Below are 15,896 nucleotides of genomic sequence, written 5' to 3' on the forward strand. Positions count from 1 at the left end.
TTTCAGCTAGCACTTGACATCTTAATGAAAAAATGTCAAAAAAATTTAAATTTTTTTGTTATTCAAACATAATAATTGTCATAATCTACTGTATACACATTACAAAAATAGTTAATGGATTGATATGTTAATGTATTTTCAACCCAAAATATGTACTTTTTGCTTTCTTCTTCTCTTTTCTTCTTCTCTTGATTTCTTACAAACATCAAGTACACTCAATCATTTAAACAGTAAAGAACCAAATCTTAAGATATTATTCGAGTTGACGACGACAAACGTCAGTTGTCGTCAATCATTTTGTGGAACAAACATTGAAAAAACACACCCTATTCAACGCCTTTGATTTTGCAAAGTTGACAAATTTTTGTTTACCATTACGTTTTATTCTTCGTAATAAGATTAGGTACTTTTTGTCCTAAGGGTGCAATAGATACTTGAAAAAAATGTCCCAACAGGATGTATGTTTAGGAATGTTTTGTGGTATGTTCTGTGTGAGAAAAGGGATTATAGCAGTAATTTGAATGCAACAATTTTAATTCTAGTTCTGTTTTAGTTCTGTTCTAGTTCTGTTCTAGTTCTGTTCTAGTTCTGTTCTAGTTCTGTTCTAGTTCTGTTCTAGTTCTGTTCTAGTTCTGTTCTAGTTCTGTTCTAGTTCTGTTCTAGTTCTGTTCTAGTTCTGTTCTAGTTCTGTTCTAGTTCTGTTCTAGTTCTGTTCTAGTTCTGTTCTAGTTCTGTTCTAGTTCTGTTCTAGTTCAGTTCTAGTTCTGTTCTAGTTCTGTTCTAGTTCTGTTCTAGTTCTGTTCTAGTTCTGTTCTAGTTCTGTTCTAGTTCTGTTCTAGTTCTGTTCTAGTTCTGTTCTAGTTCTGTTCTAGTTCTGTTCTAGTTCTGTTCTAGTTCTGTTCTAGTTCTGTTCTAGTTCTGTTCTAGTTATGTTCTAGTTCTGTTCTAGTTATGTTCTAGTTATGTTCTAGTTCTATTCTAGTTCTATTCTAGTTCTGTTCTAGTTCTGTTCTAGTTCTGTTCTAGTTCTGTTCTAGTTCTTTTCTAGTTCTTTTCTAGTTCTGTTCTAGTTCTATTCTAGTTCTGTTCTAGTGTTGTTCTAGTTCTGTTCTAGTTCTGTTCTAGTTCTGTTCTAGTTCTGTTCTAGTTCTGTTCTAGTTCTGCACTAGTTCTGCAATTTTGCACTACTTCTGCACTAGTTCTGTTCTAGTTCTGTTCTAGTTCTGTTCAAGTTCTGTTCTAGTTCTGTTCTAGTTCTGTTCTAGTTCTGTTCTAGTTCTGTTCTAGTTCTGTTCTAGTTCTGTTCTAGTTCTGTTCTAGTTCTGTTCTAGTTCTGTTCTAGTTCTGTTCTAGTTCTGCTCTAGTTCTGTTCTAGTTCTGTTCTAGTTCTGCTCTAGTTCTGTTCTAGTTCTGTTCTAGTTCTATTCTAGTTCTGTTCTAGTTCTGTTCTAGTTCTGTTCTAGTTCTGTTCCAGGTCTGTTCTAGTTCTGTTCTAGTTCTGTTCTAGTTCTGTTTTTGTTCTAGGCCTCCTAAAACATCGAAACAATTTCCTTTGGGTAAAATTAATTTCCTTTCTTCCTAAAAGTACTTATGATTTATGTCCGGCTTAAAGGGAACCGTATAAGCAAAGACAGTCACCATTTAAAATGAATGATCATTGAAATTAGACTTTAAAATGCTGGGATTTTATGTAGAATTCTAATTAGAATTGTTCTATTAGATTATAACAATTCATATTAGAATGGAAAAAAGAGGAAATCACCCCTTGATGTCCCTAATCAACAAGAAATTTGTTAGTAGATTCAAAAACCATGATCATAGAAGAGACTTACTAAATTATAGAAGAGGCTATATTTCAGACTATAGTCAGACTATAAACTAGATTATAGTCCAGTCTTTGGATGAAACTATAGTCCAGTCTATAGATGAGATTATAAACCAGTCTATAGATGAGATTGTAAACTAATCTACAGACGATATCATAGTACACTTTCTGAATTTCTAATTCCTTTCAGTCAGATATCCCAAATATCCTTCAAACAAGGAAAATTACTTTAACAAAATGTTCCTTTTAAAATTTAAAAAACGTCCTTTTTTTGGAACAAAAACTAAGAAAACTTAAGAAAGATATATATGAAAACAATGAAAAATACACCAAATTATAGTAAAACTTTTTAATTTAATTATAAGATTATTTTAAAATAAATTATAAAAGAAATATATAAAACAAATTACTATTTTAAGTAATTACGAAATGGATTTTAAGAAAAGAAAATTATTTTCTATTACAAATATATTGAGAAAAAAATAGAAAATTACTTAAAATAAAGTTTCAAAAGTAAACTAAATACCAAAGGACTCAGCAGATATAAATTGTTAAAGAAAAAAGTTTTGAGATTCAGTAGGAAAGGATTAACGCCAATTCATGAAAACTACTTATTAAGATGAAGAATTTTCACAAAAATAACATTCCACAAACACCTTAAAGGAAGAAAAGTCAAACTGACATGCATTACCTAACTACTTCCTGGTAATGTAAAAGGTAAGTAGTTGTAAAAATTATACTTAAGTATTGCTGAGTCTTATAATCTTTTAAAATAAATAAATCCACCCCACAACAACAACAAAAGAAGGAAAAACTATATAAAATTACGCTTAAATATGCTGTAAAGTATTGTTATTGTAATAACATTTATAAATAAATACAAAAATATTTTAATAAATGTTAAATAAATTATAAAAAAAGTATACTTGTTACACAAATAATTTAAATTGAGATAAATAATAATAAATCCTATAATAATTTAAAAAATAAATATTTAAAAATAAAATTTCCTAAGAAAATCAAAAAAAAAAAAATTATTATTTAAACAAAACTTTAGCAACTTTTTAAGTAAATACTATTATACAAACAAAATAATTTAAATTAAAATACAAATATCTACTAAATATGTGACATTTTAAGGGAATATTTAAATAAATACCTAAATGACTATAAAAAAAATTTATTACAAAAAAAAACACACAAACTTTATAAAATGTATCCTATTAAAAAACCAAAAACAAAACTATTTTGAAAATATTTTTATTGAAAAATTTACCACATACAAACAAATCAAAAAAACAAAGTCCAATTTTTGAAATAACAAAACTATTATAAAACATTTTTTTCTATTAAACAATTAAATTTTTAAACTAAATTTATAAAAACAACAAAACTTTAACCCACAAATATATTAACAGGGCCTGGCAATATAAAAAAACAAACTTCACAACACATTTCCTAGAATCCCTTATATAATTGCTTTCTTAAAAGCAGTTATTCAACCACTTGCTTTTACAGCAATATTTCACTTAAAAAATTTTGACATGTGAAACCATTTAGCATTTACTTACTATAGGTTTCCAAACTAATTCATAACAGTTAATATATTTTGAACACAACCAAAGGACCCCGAAGCCCCCAACTACCATATAAAACATAATAAACAGCCATATATTAAATAAATTTACTTATAAATAACCAAAAATAAAAAAACTTTATATTAATATATAAACTGTATATATTTTAAACTATTCCAAAACAAAAAAATTTAATGTATATTTGTGTATAAATGAGTAATAAAATTATTAAATCAAAAAATATTTAAAAATAAATAAAATTTAACAAAAATCCAAAATATTGTTTTATTTCAAAAAATCGGACTAGACTATAGAAAAACTTATAGTTGAAAATATAGAGAGGACTATACAATAGATGAAAAGAAATACTGTAGACGAGACTACTGACCACATTGTAGGAGTAACTATAGGCAATACGATATTCCAGAATATAGACAAAACTCGATCCCCACCAAAGTTTGTGGTAAAGATCCCAACAAAGCCGATAATGGACCAGGTGAATTTCGTCGGATGTTATATACAGGCTAACTAACTAACTAACTAACTAACTAACTAACTAACTAACTAACTAACTAACTAACTAACTAACTAACTAACTAACTAACTAACTAACTAACTAACTAACTAACTAACTAACTACTACTAACTAACTAACTAACTAACTAACTAACTAACTAACTAACTACTAACTAACTAACTAACTAACTAACTACTAACTAACTAACTACTAACTAACTAACTAACTAACTAACTAACTAACTAACTAACTAACTAACTAACTAACTAACTAACTAACTAACTAACTAACTAACTAACTAACTAACTAACTAACTAACTAACTAACTAACTAACTAACTAACTAACTAACTAACTAACTAACTAACTAACTAACTAACTAACTAACTAACTAACTAACTAACTAACTAACTAACTAACTAACTAACTAACTAACTAACTAACTAACTAACTACTAACTAACTAACTAACTAACTAACTAACTAACTAACTAACTAACTAACTAACTAACTAACTAACTAACTAACTAACTAACTACTAACTACTAACTAACTAACTAACTAACTAACTAACTAACTACTAACTAACTAACTAACTAACTAACTAACTAACTAACTAACTAACTAACTAACTAACTAACTAAAACTAACTAACTAACTAACATAAACTAACTAAATAAACTAACTAAATAACTAACTAACTAACTAACTAACTAACTAACTAACTAACTAAACTAACTAACTAACTAACTAACTACTAACTAATAACTAACTAACTAACTAACATACTAACTAACTAACTAACTAACTAACTAACTAACTAACTAACTAAACTAACTAACTAACTAACTAACTAACTAAACTAACTAACTAACTAAACTAACTAACTAACTAAACTAACTAACTAACTAACTAACTACTAACTAACTAACTAACTAACTACTAACTAACTAACTAAACTAACGTAACTACATAACTAACTAACTAACTAACTAACTAACTAACTAACTAACTAACTAACTAACTAACTAACAACTAACTAACTAACTAACTAACTAACTAACTAACTAACTACTAACTACTAACTACTAACTAACTAACTAACTAAATAACTAAGTCCAGACTACAGCCAATACTATAGTCCAGAATATAGACTAGACTATAGTCCAGACTACAGCCAAGACTGTCGTTCATATTATAGTCTAGTCTATACACAAGACTTTAGTCCAGACTATAGAGAAGACTATAGCCCAGACTATAGACAAGACTAAAGTCTACACTGTAGACGAGACTGTAGTCCTGAAAAAACACTATACTATAGACTGAATTATAGTTTAGACTATAGACCTAATTTGTATAGTCCAGGCAATAGACTAAATTATAATCCAGACAGACTAGACTATAATCCATACCACTGTCTAGACTATAGTCCATACTACAGACTAGGCTATAGTACAGACTATAGTCCTTACTATAGACTAGACTATGTATATTAGACTATACACTACACAACAGTCCCAACTATATACTAAACTATGGTCCAGGCCATAGAAAATACTTTATTCCGCTACTATAGACTATAGTTCAAGCAATAAAATATATTACAGTTCAGACTCTAGACCAGACGTCGGCGGTAGTATTGTTCTGACAACGAAGATTTTCGGCAAATTACATGTACACAACACGATCGCCGACGAACTTCTAAACAAGAGCATCAAAAATACAAATATTTTATTTAGTTGCTTGACAGCATTCAACAAGGCAGGTCGATGTCGCTTTGTTAAAGAAATTGCAAACGCAACTTGAAAAAACAAAAACAACTTGCAAAAACAAGAGCATTTACAAAAACAACGTACACCCTAAATAATTTTCTAGAATGCATAACAATGAATATAAATAAGTTCATCTTGTTTCATATTTCTTTTTGTACATTTTAATTTGAAATTATCATTCTTATGTACATTGATTACATTTTGTTTATAAATATTCGCATTTTACAGTAATGCAATTTAATCTTCAAAATTAAAAAGTAACCAAATATTTTTTTCAGTGCAATTTCATTGAAAAAGTGCCAATAGTGTGTGTGTAGTGGTGATTTTTTTATCTGCCTCTCTATACGCCGGTAGACCGGTAGAGAGTAGACTATAGTCTAGACTATAGACTCTACTACTCCAAACTATTGACTAAGAATAAAGCTATAGTCCAGAATATAGACTTGACTATAGTTCGGACTATAAACAGACTGTAGTCCAGACTATAGAATAGGTAGGTTTTATTCTATATTATATACTACATTATAGTCGAAACTATAGACATAAGAATATCCCCGACGAGCATACAGTCCAGACTGTGAATATTACTATAAACCAGACTATAGTCACGTCTTTTCAATAAATTTCTATACAAAAAGTATTAAATAGTCTCAAACTTGCTGGCAACCCTTGTTGTCTTATCACACACAAGTATGAAGCGCGCCTTTTATACTTGTTACAACATCGAACGCGTTGCACGTCGTTAAGCGTGCCAATAACAAACGCCACTTGTTGTTATGTGTTTTATTATTGTTTATTTTTCTAAAAAGGAACTTGTTGTATGAGAAACAATGAAATTGAAACACACATAAATGAGTATGAGCAAAGAGAGTGAAACACTGGGGGGAAAAAAGAGAGAAAATAATAACAGATTTTTCCTATTTGAAAATTTCGAAAATAATAATAATATCAGTGTTTCGCTGATAGCGAACGCGTGTAAAACGTTTAAAAAAAGCCGGGTACGGAAAGTATTAAAGATTAAAATTAAAGAAAAATGTTTTGAATTAATAAAGAATAAAAGGCAAAAGAAAAATTTAGCAAAAAAAAAATATAAAGTATATAAATAAAATATGAATAAAGAAGAGATTATAAAGCTTTAATAAAGAATTATTTTAAATTAGTTTAAAGTTTTTTTAAAAAATTTATTTAACACATGTGTTAAAGCTAAAGGTTTTCATTTTAAAAGCGGGTTGGACCATAACTGTCTAATAGTTTTTTATTGTCATTGTGCTGGTATTTGTCTGTCTATCGGTCTTTGCAGCAGTATGAGTCAAAAGGAGCATCAGCAGCAGCAGGAGTTATAGTGAAGTTTTATGTATGTTTAAACATTCGTGTCATTTACATTCATAATTAATACGCTCTATTTTTCCGTTAACATAAAAACCGTTAAAATACTCAAACTCATACACAAACACATATACACAAAAGAATAATAAAAAACAGAAATGCACTTATATTTCACTTTGTGCGCGCCGGAAGTGGTATCCTAACGGTATTTGTGTTGTATAAACGAAGCAAAACAAGCTTTAGTTATAAACGAAAAAAATAAAAGAGAAAAAAACATAAAACTCATGTCGGTAGTGTTAAACACAGAGAAAAATACAGAAAAAACAACAAAAAAATCACAAACACACATACATATAAAAACCAAAAAGGATTCATTCCATTTATAGTATTGCCTTCGAAAGCATGGGTAAGTAAGTGTGAGTGCATTATAATGGATGCAAATCAGAGATGCAAATATTGAGAGGATTAAAACAAAATGTTTGTACCAAAAGCAGGAAATGTGGATAAATTGTACTTTTTGTGATTAAATGAAAGGTGATCGATCAGTGATCATTCATTTGTTAATAAAAGTTGCTCATTTCCACAAACCGAATATTTTAGCTTATAACTAAGATAAATCAATGCGTTTTTTGGTCACTAATATTTTAAACTAAAAATTCATATTGTGTATAACAGATAGTAAAGGATCAAGATGAACGATCACTACAATTTCTGAAAACAAAAAAAAAAAAATAAATCATTCTGTTTCATTAAATACAAGAGCTTGATTCGAACTAACTAATATTTCTTACTAGAAATTGATTTTATTTATTGACAATTCAAATGGAACACGATCTGCGATCGCTAATTTTTCAGCCGCAAATCGATCTAAAAATAATTGAAAAAGAGCTAAAACTGAACTAGAACTGAACAAGAACTGAACTAGAACTGAACTAGAACTGAACTAGAACTGAACTAGAACTGAACTAGAACTGAACTAGAACTGAACTAGAACTGAACTAGAACTGAACTAGAACTGAACTAGAACTAGAACTGAACTAGAACTGAACTGAACTAGAACTGAACTAGAACTGAACTAGAACTGAACTAGAACTGAACTAGAACTGAACTAGAACTGAACTAGAACTGAACTAGAACTGAACTAGAACTGAACTAGAACTGAACTAGAACTGAACTAGAACTGAACTAGAACTGAACTAGAACTGAACTAGAACTGAACTAGAACTGAACTAGAACTGAACTAGAACTGAACTAGAACTGAACTAGAACTGAACTAGAACTGAACTAGAATTGAACTAGAACTGAACTAGAACTGAACTAGAACTGAACTAGAACTGAACTAGAACTGAACTAGAACTGAACTAGAACTGAACCGAACTGAACTAGAACTGAACCGAACTGAACCGAACTGAACTAGAACTGAACCGAACTGAACTAGAACTGAACTAACTAGAACTAAACTAGAACTGAACTAGAACTGAACTAGAACTGAACTAGAACTGAACTAGAACTGAACTAGAACTGAACTAGAACTAGAACTAGAACTGAACTAGAACTGAACTAGAACTAAACTAGAACTGAACTAGAACTGAACTAGAACTGAACTAGAACTGAACTAGAACTGAACTAGAACTGAACTAGAACTGAACTAGAACTGAACTAGAACTGAACTAGAACTGAACTAGAACTGAACTAGAACTGAACTAGAACTGAACTAGAACTGAACTAGAACTGAACTAGAACTGAACTAGAACTGAACTAGAACTGAACTAGAACTGAACTGAACTAGAACTGAACTAGAACTGAACTAGAACTGAATTAGAACTGAATTAGAACTGAACTAGAACTGAAGTAGAACTTAACTAGAACTTAACTAGAACTGAACTAGAACTGAACTTGAACTGAACTAGAACTGAACTAGAACTGAACTAGAACTGAACTAGAACTGAACTAGAACTGAACTAGAACTGAACTAGAACTGAACTAGAACTGAACTAGAACTGAACTAGAACTGAACTAGAACTGAACTAGAACTGAACTAGAACTGAACTAGAACTGAACTAGAACTGATCTAGAACTGAACTAGAACTGAACTAGAACTGAACTAGAACTGAACTAGAACTGAACTAGAGCTGAACTAGAACTGAACTAGAACTGAACTAGAACTGAACTAGAACTGAACTAGAACTGAAATAGTGTAGTCTATAGTCTATAGACTATAATCTATAGACTATAGTCTATAGTCTAGTCTATAGTCTAGTCTATAGTCTAGTCTAGTCTAGTCTAGTCTATAGTCTAGTCTATAGTCTAGTCTATAGTCTAGTCTATAGTCTAGTCTATAGTCTAGTCTATAGTCTAGTCTATAGTCTAGTCTATAGTCTAGTCTATAGTCTAGTCTATAGTCTAGTCTATAGTCCTAGTCTATAGTCTAGTCTATAGTCTAGTCTATAGTCTAGTCTATAGTCTAGTCTATAGTCTAGTCTATAGTCTAGTCTATAGTCTAGTCTATAGTCTAGTCTATAGTCTAGTCTATAGTCTAGTCTATAGTCTAGTCTATAGTCTAGTCTATAGTCTAGTCTATAGTCTAGTCTATAGTCTAGTCTATAGTCTAGTCTATAGTCTAGTCTATAGTCTAGTCTATAGTCTAGTCTATAGTCTAGTCTATAGTCTAGTCTATAGTCTAGTCTATAGTCTAGTCTATAGTCTAGTCTAGTCTATAGTCTAGTCTATAGTCTAGTCTATAGTCTAGTCTATAGTCTAGTCTATAGTCTAGTCTATAGTCTAGTCTATAGTCTAGTCTATAGTCTAGTCTATAGTCTAGTCTATAGTCTAGTATATAGTCTAGTATATAGTCTAGTATATAGTCTAGTCTATAGTCTAGTCTATAGTCTAGTCTATAGTCTAGTCTATAGTCTAGTCTATAGTCTAGTCTAGTCTAGTCTAGTCTAGTCTATAGTCTATAGTCTAGTCTTTAGTCTAGTCTATAATCTAGTCTATAGTCTAGTCTATAGTCTAGTCTATAGTCTAGGCTAGTACATAGTCTAGTCTATAATCTAGTCTATAGTTTTGTCTATAGTCTAGTTTATAGTTTTGAAGACAATTGTTAATTGTTATATGCAAATTTTGCTTGCAAGTCTTGGGTACTATTTGATCCCTATTGTTGCCCTAAAAAAAGTACCTTTCAGCTATCAATCTATCCCTAATGCAAATATATTGTACATGAGTGTAGCACAGAAAAAATTAAAAAAAAAGCTGCTTATGATGGTGATGCTGGGCTTTGATGCTGCTGTTAGTGAAGATGGTGCTGGCGATGATGATGATATTGATGGTGATGACGATGGTGGTGGCGGTGATGATGATGTTATGACGGTTTTGGGGTCTTTGTTTCCAAAGAGTACTCGTCGTTTGATGTTTGTTTTTGTCTTCGTTTGCTCTTGTTATCCTTTGAGGGAATAATAAAACACGACAACTCTGTGCTCTTTATGCTGCTGTTTTTGTGTATACAAAATTTCTTTTTTTGCTTTTGTTGCATTTGCCTTTACCACACTACACTATTTAACAGCTGCTGCAGGAGTGTGTCTCTGTATGTAGAGTCAAAGTGTCCTCTTTTTTTTCGGAGAAAGAAGCTGGGTGGGGGTTAGGTAAAGAGCCTTTTGAGTCAACAGCAGCAAAACCTTTATGGTAAAACTAACATAGCTATACTTTGTTGTAGTAAGGGCAGAGGTTAAATAATTTGTTTAAATAGTAACTTTAAGGCAAATGTATAACATTTCAGGAAATGGTTTGATATGTTCATGATTTTGTATGTAAAGTTTTTATAATTTTTCTGTTTAATTACATGTATTTATCCTGTTTTCCTTGTGCTCAGTCCTTTTAGTAGGATGCCAAACAAGCAAGCCAATGTTAAACCGAAAAACATAAAATCAAACAAAACGAAACCAGCAAAACTAAAAATCCTTTTGAAATGAACCCACTACTACTCCTCTCTTTTCAAAACAAACTCATACTTTCTTCTTAAAAGACTCCCTTGATCATCCTTTCCCCTGCACCCATACAGGCCCCCTAAACAGCACCCACATTTCGAACACATACACACACACTCATACTCATCTAAAATTTATTTATACTCTCTCTCTTTCGCTCTTTTCATTTGCCATGTGCTTTAACTCGTCCTTTTTTCCTTTACATTATTCTTGTTGTTTTAGTTGTACTACTGCTGCTGTTGTTGTTGTTGCTGTTGAAAGGCCTCTTAGTAACTAGTTAGTTGTGTTGCTTTAATACCACTACTACTCTACACACGAGAGAAGAGTGAGAGTACAAACGCGGGAAATATGCTTTTAAAACAGCAATTAAAGTACATACAACAACATCAAAGCTAAAGGAATAAAAATCCTTTTTTCACAATTTTTTGTTGTTTTGTTTTTGATGTTTCTGTTGTTGTAGTTGAAAAACTACATACGTATTTTGTGTTTGAGTATTTGTATTGCGTTGTTTATATTTGGTAGCCTCTAACCCGGTAGGAAAACCATGGACAGCATCAAAGCAATTTGGCTTTAAGCAAGCAAACAAAATTAATTTCAATTTTGTAAGCGCTGAACAAAGACTGTAATTAAATCGAATAAAGGTTGGATATAGCTGGAAGTCATAATAAATGTCAATATTGAACATGAAGAGATTTATATAGGAGGAATGTTTAAGAGGTGTAGTGATAGGTTGTAAAAGTGTTAATGTTAAGGACCAATTCTTTCCATAACAAAAGATATCGTACGCAGAATTGGATCTCCAATTCGTAAGGATTCAAGGCTCTATTGGCCAGAGATTCAAAATGCAGCGAAAGCAATATCATTCCCTTGATATCACTTCATAACAACTCGAGATTAGCCAGAGATTCAAAATGCAGCGAAAGCAATATCATTCCCTTGACATCACTTCATAACAACTCGAGTTTCTCTCAGAGATAGAGTTCATCTCAATCAGCTAAACCACAATTTACTCTTCTCTTTACTACGATCCTAGTCCCTCTTAGCTAGAATTCGTGATCTTAATCAGAACAGTATCAAGCGGTCATCTCTTTACATCACCTTAATCTCAGAACACATAATGTGATATTCATTCTGCAACGTTGTAAACCTCTTTAGGTCGAAGATCTCAAGAGGTTAGATCATCAAAGATGATCATACAAATTGGTTCATCCGAATCACTTTAAATCAGATAACTAAACCACTAATTTGATTTTCACTTTACAACGAGCCGAGTCTCTCTTGGCTAGAGATCGTGATCATAGTTACACTTTAAAATGATCCGTGCCTCTCGCGACCGATTAATGCGATCTTCGTTAAAGTTCTATCAATCGTTCATCTCTTTACACCACAATCATAGAACCCACAATGTGATCACCACTTTTCAACCTTCCGATGAACATAGAAACAGTTGGGTTCACCAACTGATCTTTACATTATTATATATCCGAATTTCTCTCAATCGTTTGACCCACAATTTGATCTCTACTTAGTAATCCAAACGAATCTTTCTCAGCGATAATTATCCATTTCTTTACATGACTTTAATCACACAATCCGCCATTTGATCACAACGACATTGTGAATCCAACGTAATCTGTATCAATATGATACATTTATTTAACCGAAAGTTTGATCTTCACTTCGTTACAATCCGACACTCTCTTGACCAGAGCTTAACACTGCAAAAGAAGTATCAATCGAATGTGCCAATCGGATGAACCTTTTCTGGATTGTGATTGATGACTGACTCAGCGACTTGCTCACCACATAGTTTACCAAAGAACACAACGTCAAATGAATCACGCTTTGTGAACGGTATAGACGAACTTAACCCTATATTCCGTTTTCTTAGAATGTTCGGTTGGAATATCTAGGATTGCGGATCATAACAATATTCCAGATTTCCCGTTCATCAGCCTTATATGTATAAGTTGACAGATCACTCCAATTCAACCTAAATATTTCATTCATTCCGTAGAACGTCTGGTTGTAATGTCTAACACTGGTTCCAATTCCAAGAATACAAATACATAACTTCACTCGTGACACCGATCTAATATGCTTCTCTTTAGAGAAATATAATCCAATCTAAATTTCCCCGTGATACTGCTGCATAATTAGTAGGTTTTGAAAATTTCGGTTAGAATTAGGGCCGAAAATTTTTGTAAAATTTTGGTTCAGATTTTTTTCTTTTTATTTCATTTTACGGCAGGTTAGAGCCAATGAGTTTTGGCAGATATTTAGATAATTTGTGAAGATCCTGTTTCAGATTATTTTTTCTTTTTATTTCATTTTACGTCGGGTTTAGAGCCAAAGATTTCTGGCAGAAATTTAGAAGCTTTGTAAAGATTCTTCTTCAGATTAACTTTCTTCTTTTTATTTCATTTTACGGCGGGTTAGAGCCAAAGATTTTTGGCAGAATGATTTGGCAAGATTCTTCTTTAGATTAACTTTTTTCTTTTTATTTCATTTTACGGCGGGTTAGAGCCAATGGCCATATTTGAAGGAAATGTAATTAGTGCCAATATTTTCTGAAGGCATTGACATGCATCTCCACAAACCAATTCTGAGATTTTTAACGTTACACGCCTCAATTTTTTTCTTTTTATTTCATTTTACGGCAGGTTTTGCATTGGAAATAATACACTCCAAAGTTAGTAACGGACCTTGGTTGATCAATAATGTCCGACACACAAAAACACTTTCTTTCTTTAAATAATGAATCATCAAAACACTCACTGTTACCTCTAATACCCACACAATTTGTCACCAATTTCCTATTTGGTATTTTACCCTTTTATATAATTTTTCACAACTATGTATATAAAAATTTTCTTTTTTGTATTTTTAAAAATTCTCTTTGATGTTTTTTCCACAAACTATATAGTAGAGATTCATTCACATCATCATCATCGTTTTATTTCTTTTTTGTTTGACATAAAGAAGAAGAAAAACAATTTTTCAAAAAAAAAAAAAAAAAAAAACGATTTGAAAAAAAGTTCAACTTCTGTATGCAAATCTTTTTGTTGACTTTCTTCTTAGTTTTTTCGTTTTTAATTTCTAGTTTATTTTTTTTTTTAATACAATTTTTTTGTTTTTATTTCGTGTCTTGTCACTTGTTTTTAAAAAAATATTGCCTCAAATTATTCTGTATCAAAAAGAATTAAATAAAAAAGAAATTCTTCTCTCGAAATGTTGTCAAAAAGTCTTAATACTATTAAAGTATGAATAAATAAATACAACAACAAACAATACTAAAACAGCAGCAGTGGGAGAAAAAGTGCAAAATAAAACCCAAAAGTATAAAAAGAAAGAAAATGTTGTAGGTTCTTTGAAATGTTTTGAACTTTGTTTAAGTGCAGGTCAATTGGTTTCAATTAATGTTGTTGTTGCTGGGGATAAAACTTTCATTTGATGTTTCACCGTTTATGGAAATTTTCTTTTTTCATTTCTTAAGCAAAAACATTGAATTAATGATTAATAAGAAGCAAGAAAATAAAAGAGAAGCTTACGAATATGTAAATGTTTTAATTTCTTTATGTTTCTTTTGATGCCTTTTAGTCCTTACCGGCAAATTTTCCTGTTTTTAAGCTTTAGTCTTTGCTTTGATGTGGAAATTCTTTAATTATTGATTTTGCGGATATTTTCATGAAACACAAAGACGTCAAATTATTAAATCATTACATCAAAAGGCGTAACTTGCAATTCAAAGAGAGTGTCTAAAATGTTCAAAGGACTTTTTATAGAAACTTAGAAAAATGGCTTCCAATCCTACAGGAGGGAATGAAAAGTGTTTCACTAAAAGTAAAAAAGGACTATTAATATATAAGTGAGACACTAATAAACAAGCGCCTGTAATAAGGGCCATTCAAAGCAAATAGGTAAAACTAAAATAGAACTGAACTAGAACAGAACTAGAACAGGACTAGAACAGAACTAGAACAGAACTAGAACAGAACACAACTAGAACATAACTAGAACAGAACTAGAACAGAACTAGAACAGAACTAGAACAGAACTAGAACAGAACTAGAATAGAACTGGAACAGAACTAGAACAGAACTAGAACAAAATTAGAACAGAACTAGAATAGAACTAGAACATAACTAGAACAAAACTAGAACAGAACTAGAATAGAACTAGAACATAACTAGAATAGAACTAGAATAGAACTAGAACCGAACTAGAACAGAACTGGAACTAGAACAGAACTAGAACAGAACTAGAACAGAACTAGAACAGAACTAGAACAGAACTAGAACAGAACTAGAACAGAACTAGAACAGCACTAGAACAGAACTAGAACAGAACTAAAGCAGAACTAGAACAGAACTAGAACAGAACTAAAACAGAACTAGAACAGAACAAGAACAAACTAGAACAGAACTAGAACTGAACTAGAACAGAACTAGAACAGAACTAGAACAGAACAGAACTAGAACAGAACTAGAACAGAACTAGAACAGAACTAGAACAGAACAGAACTAGAACAGAACTAGAACAGAACTAGAACAGAACTAGAAGAGAACTAGAACAGAACTAGAACAGAACTAGAACAGAACTAAAACAGAACTAAAACAGAACTAGAACAGAACTAGAACAGAACCAAAACAGAACTAGAACAGAACTAGAACAGAACTAGAACAGAACTAGAACAGAACTAAAACAGAACTAAAACAGAACTAGAACAGAACTAGAACAGAACCAAAACAGAACTAGAACAGAACTAGAACAGAACTAGAACAGTACTAGAACAGAACTAGAACTGAACTAGAACAGAACTAGAACAGAACTAGAACAGAACTAGAACAGAACTAGAACAGAACTAGAACAGAACTAGAACAGAACTAGAACAGAAC

The sequence above is a fragment of the Lucilia sericata genome, unplaced genomic scaffold (assembly GCF_015586225.1).
Source record: "Lucilia sericata isolate MDLA Ls3-8-SP2 unplaced genomic scaffold, ASM1558622v1 Contig001226F_arrow, whole genome shotgun sequence".
Classification (NCBI taxonomy): domain Eukaryota; kingdom Metazoa; phylum Arthropoda; class Insecta; order Diptera; family Calliphoridae; genus Lucilia; species Lucilia sericata.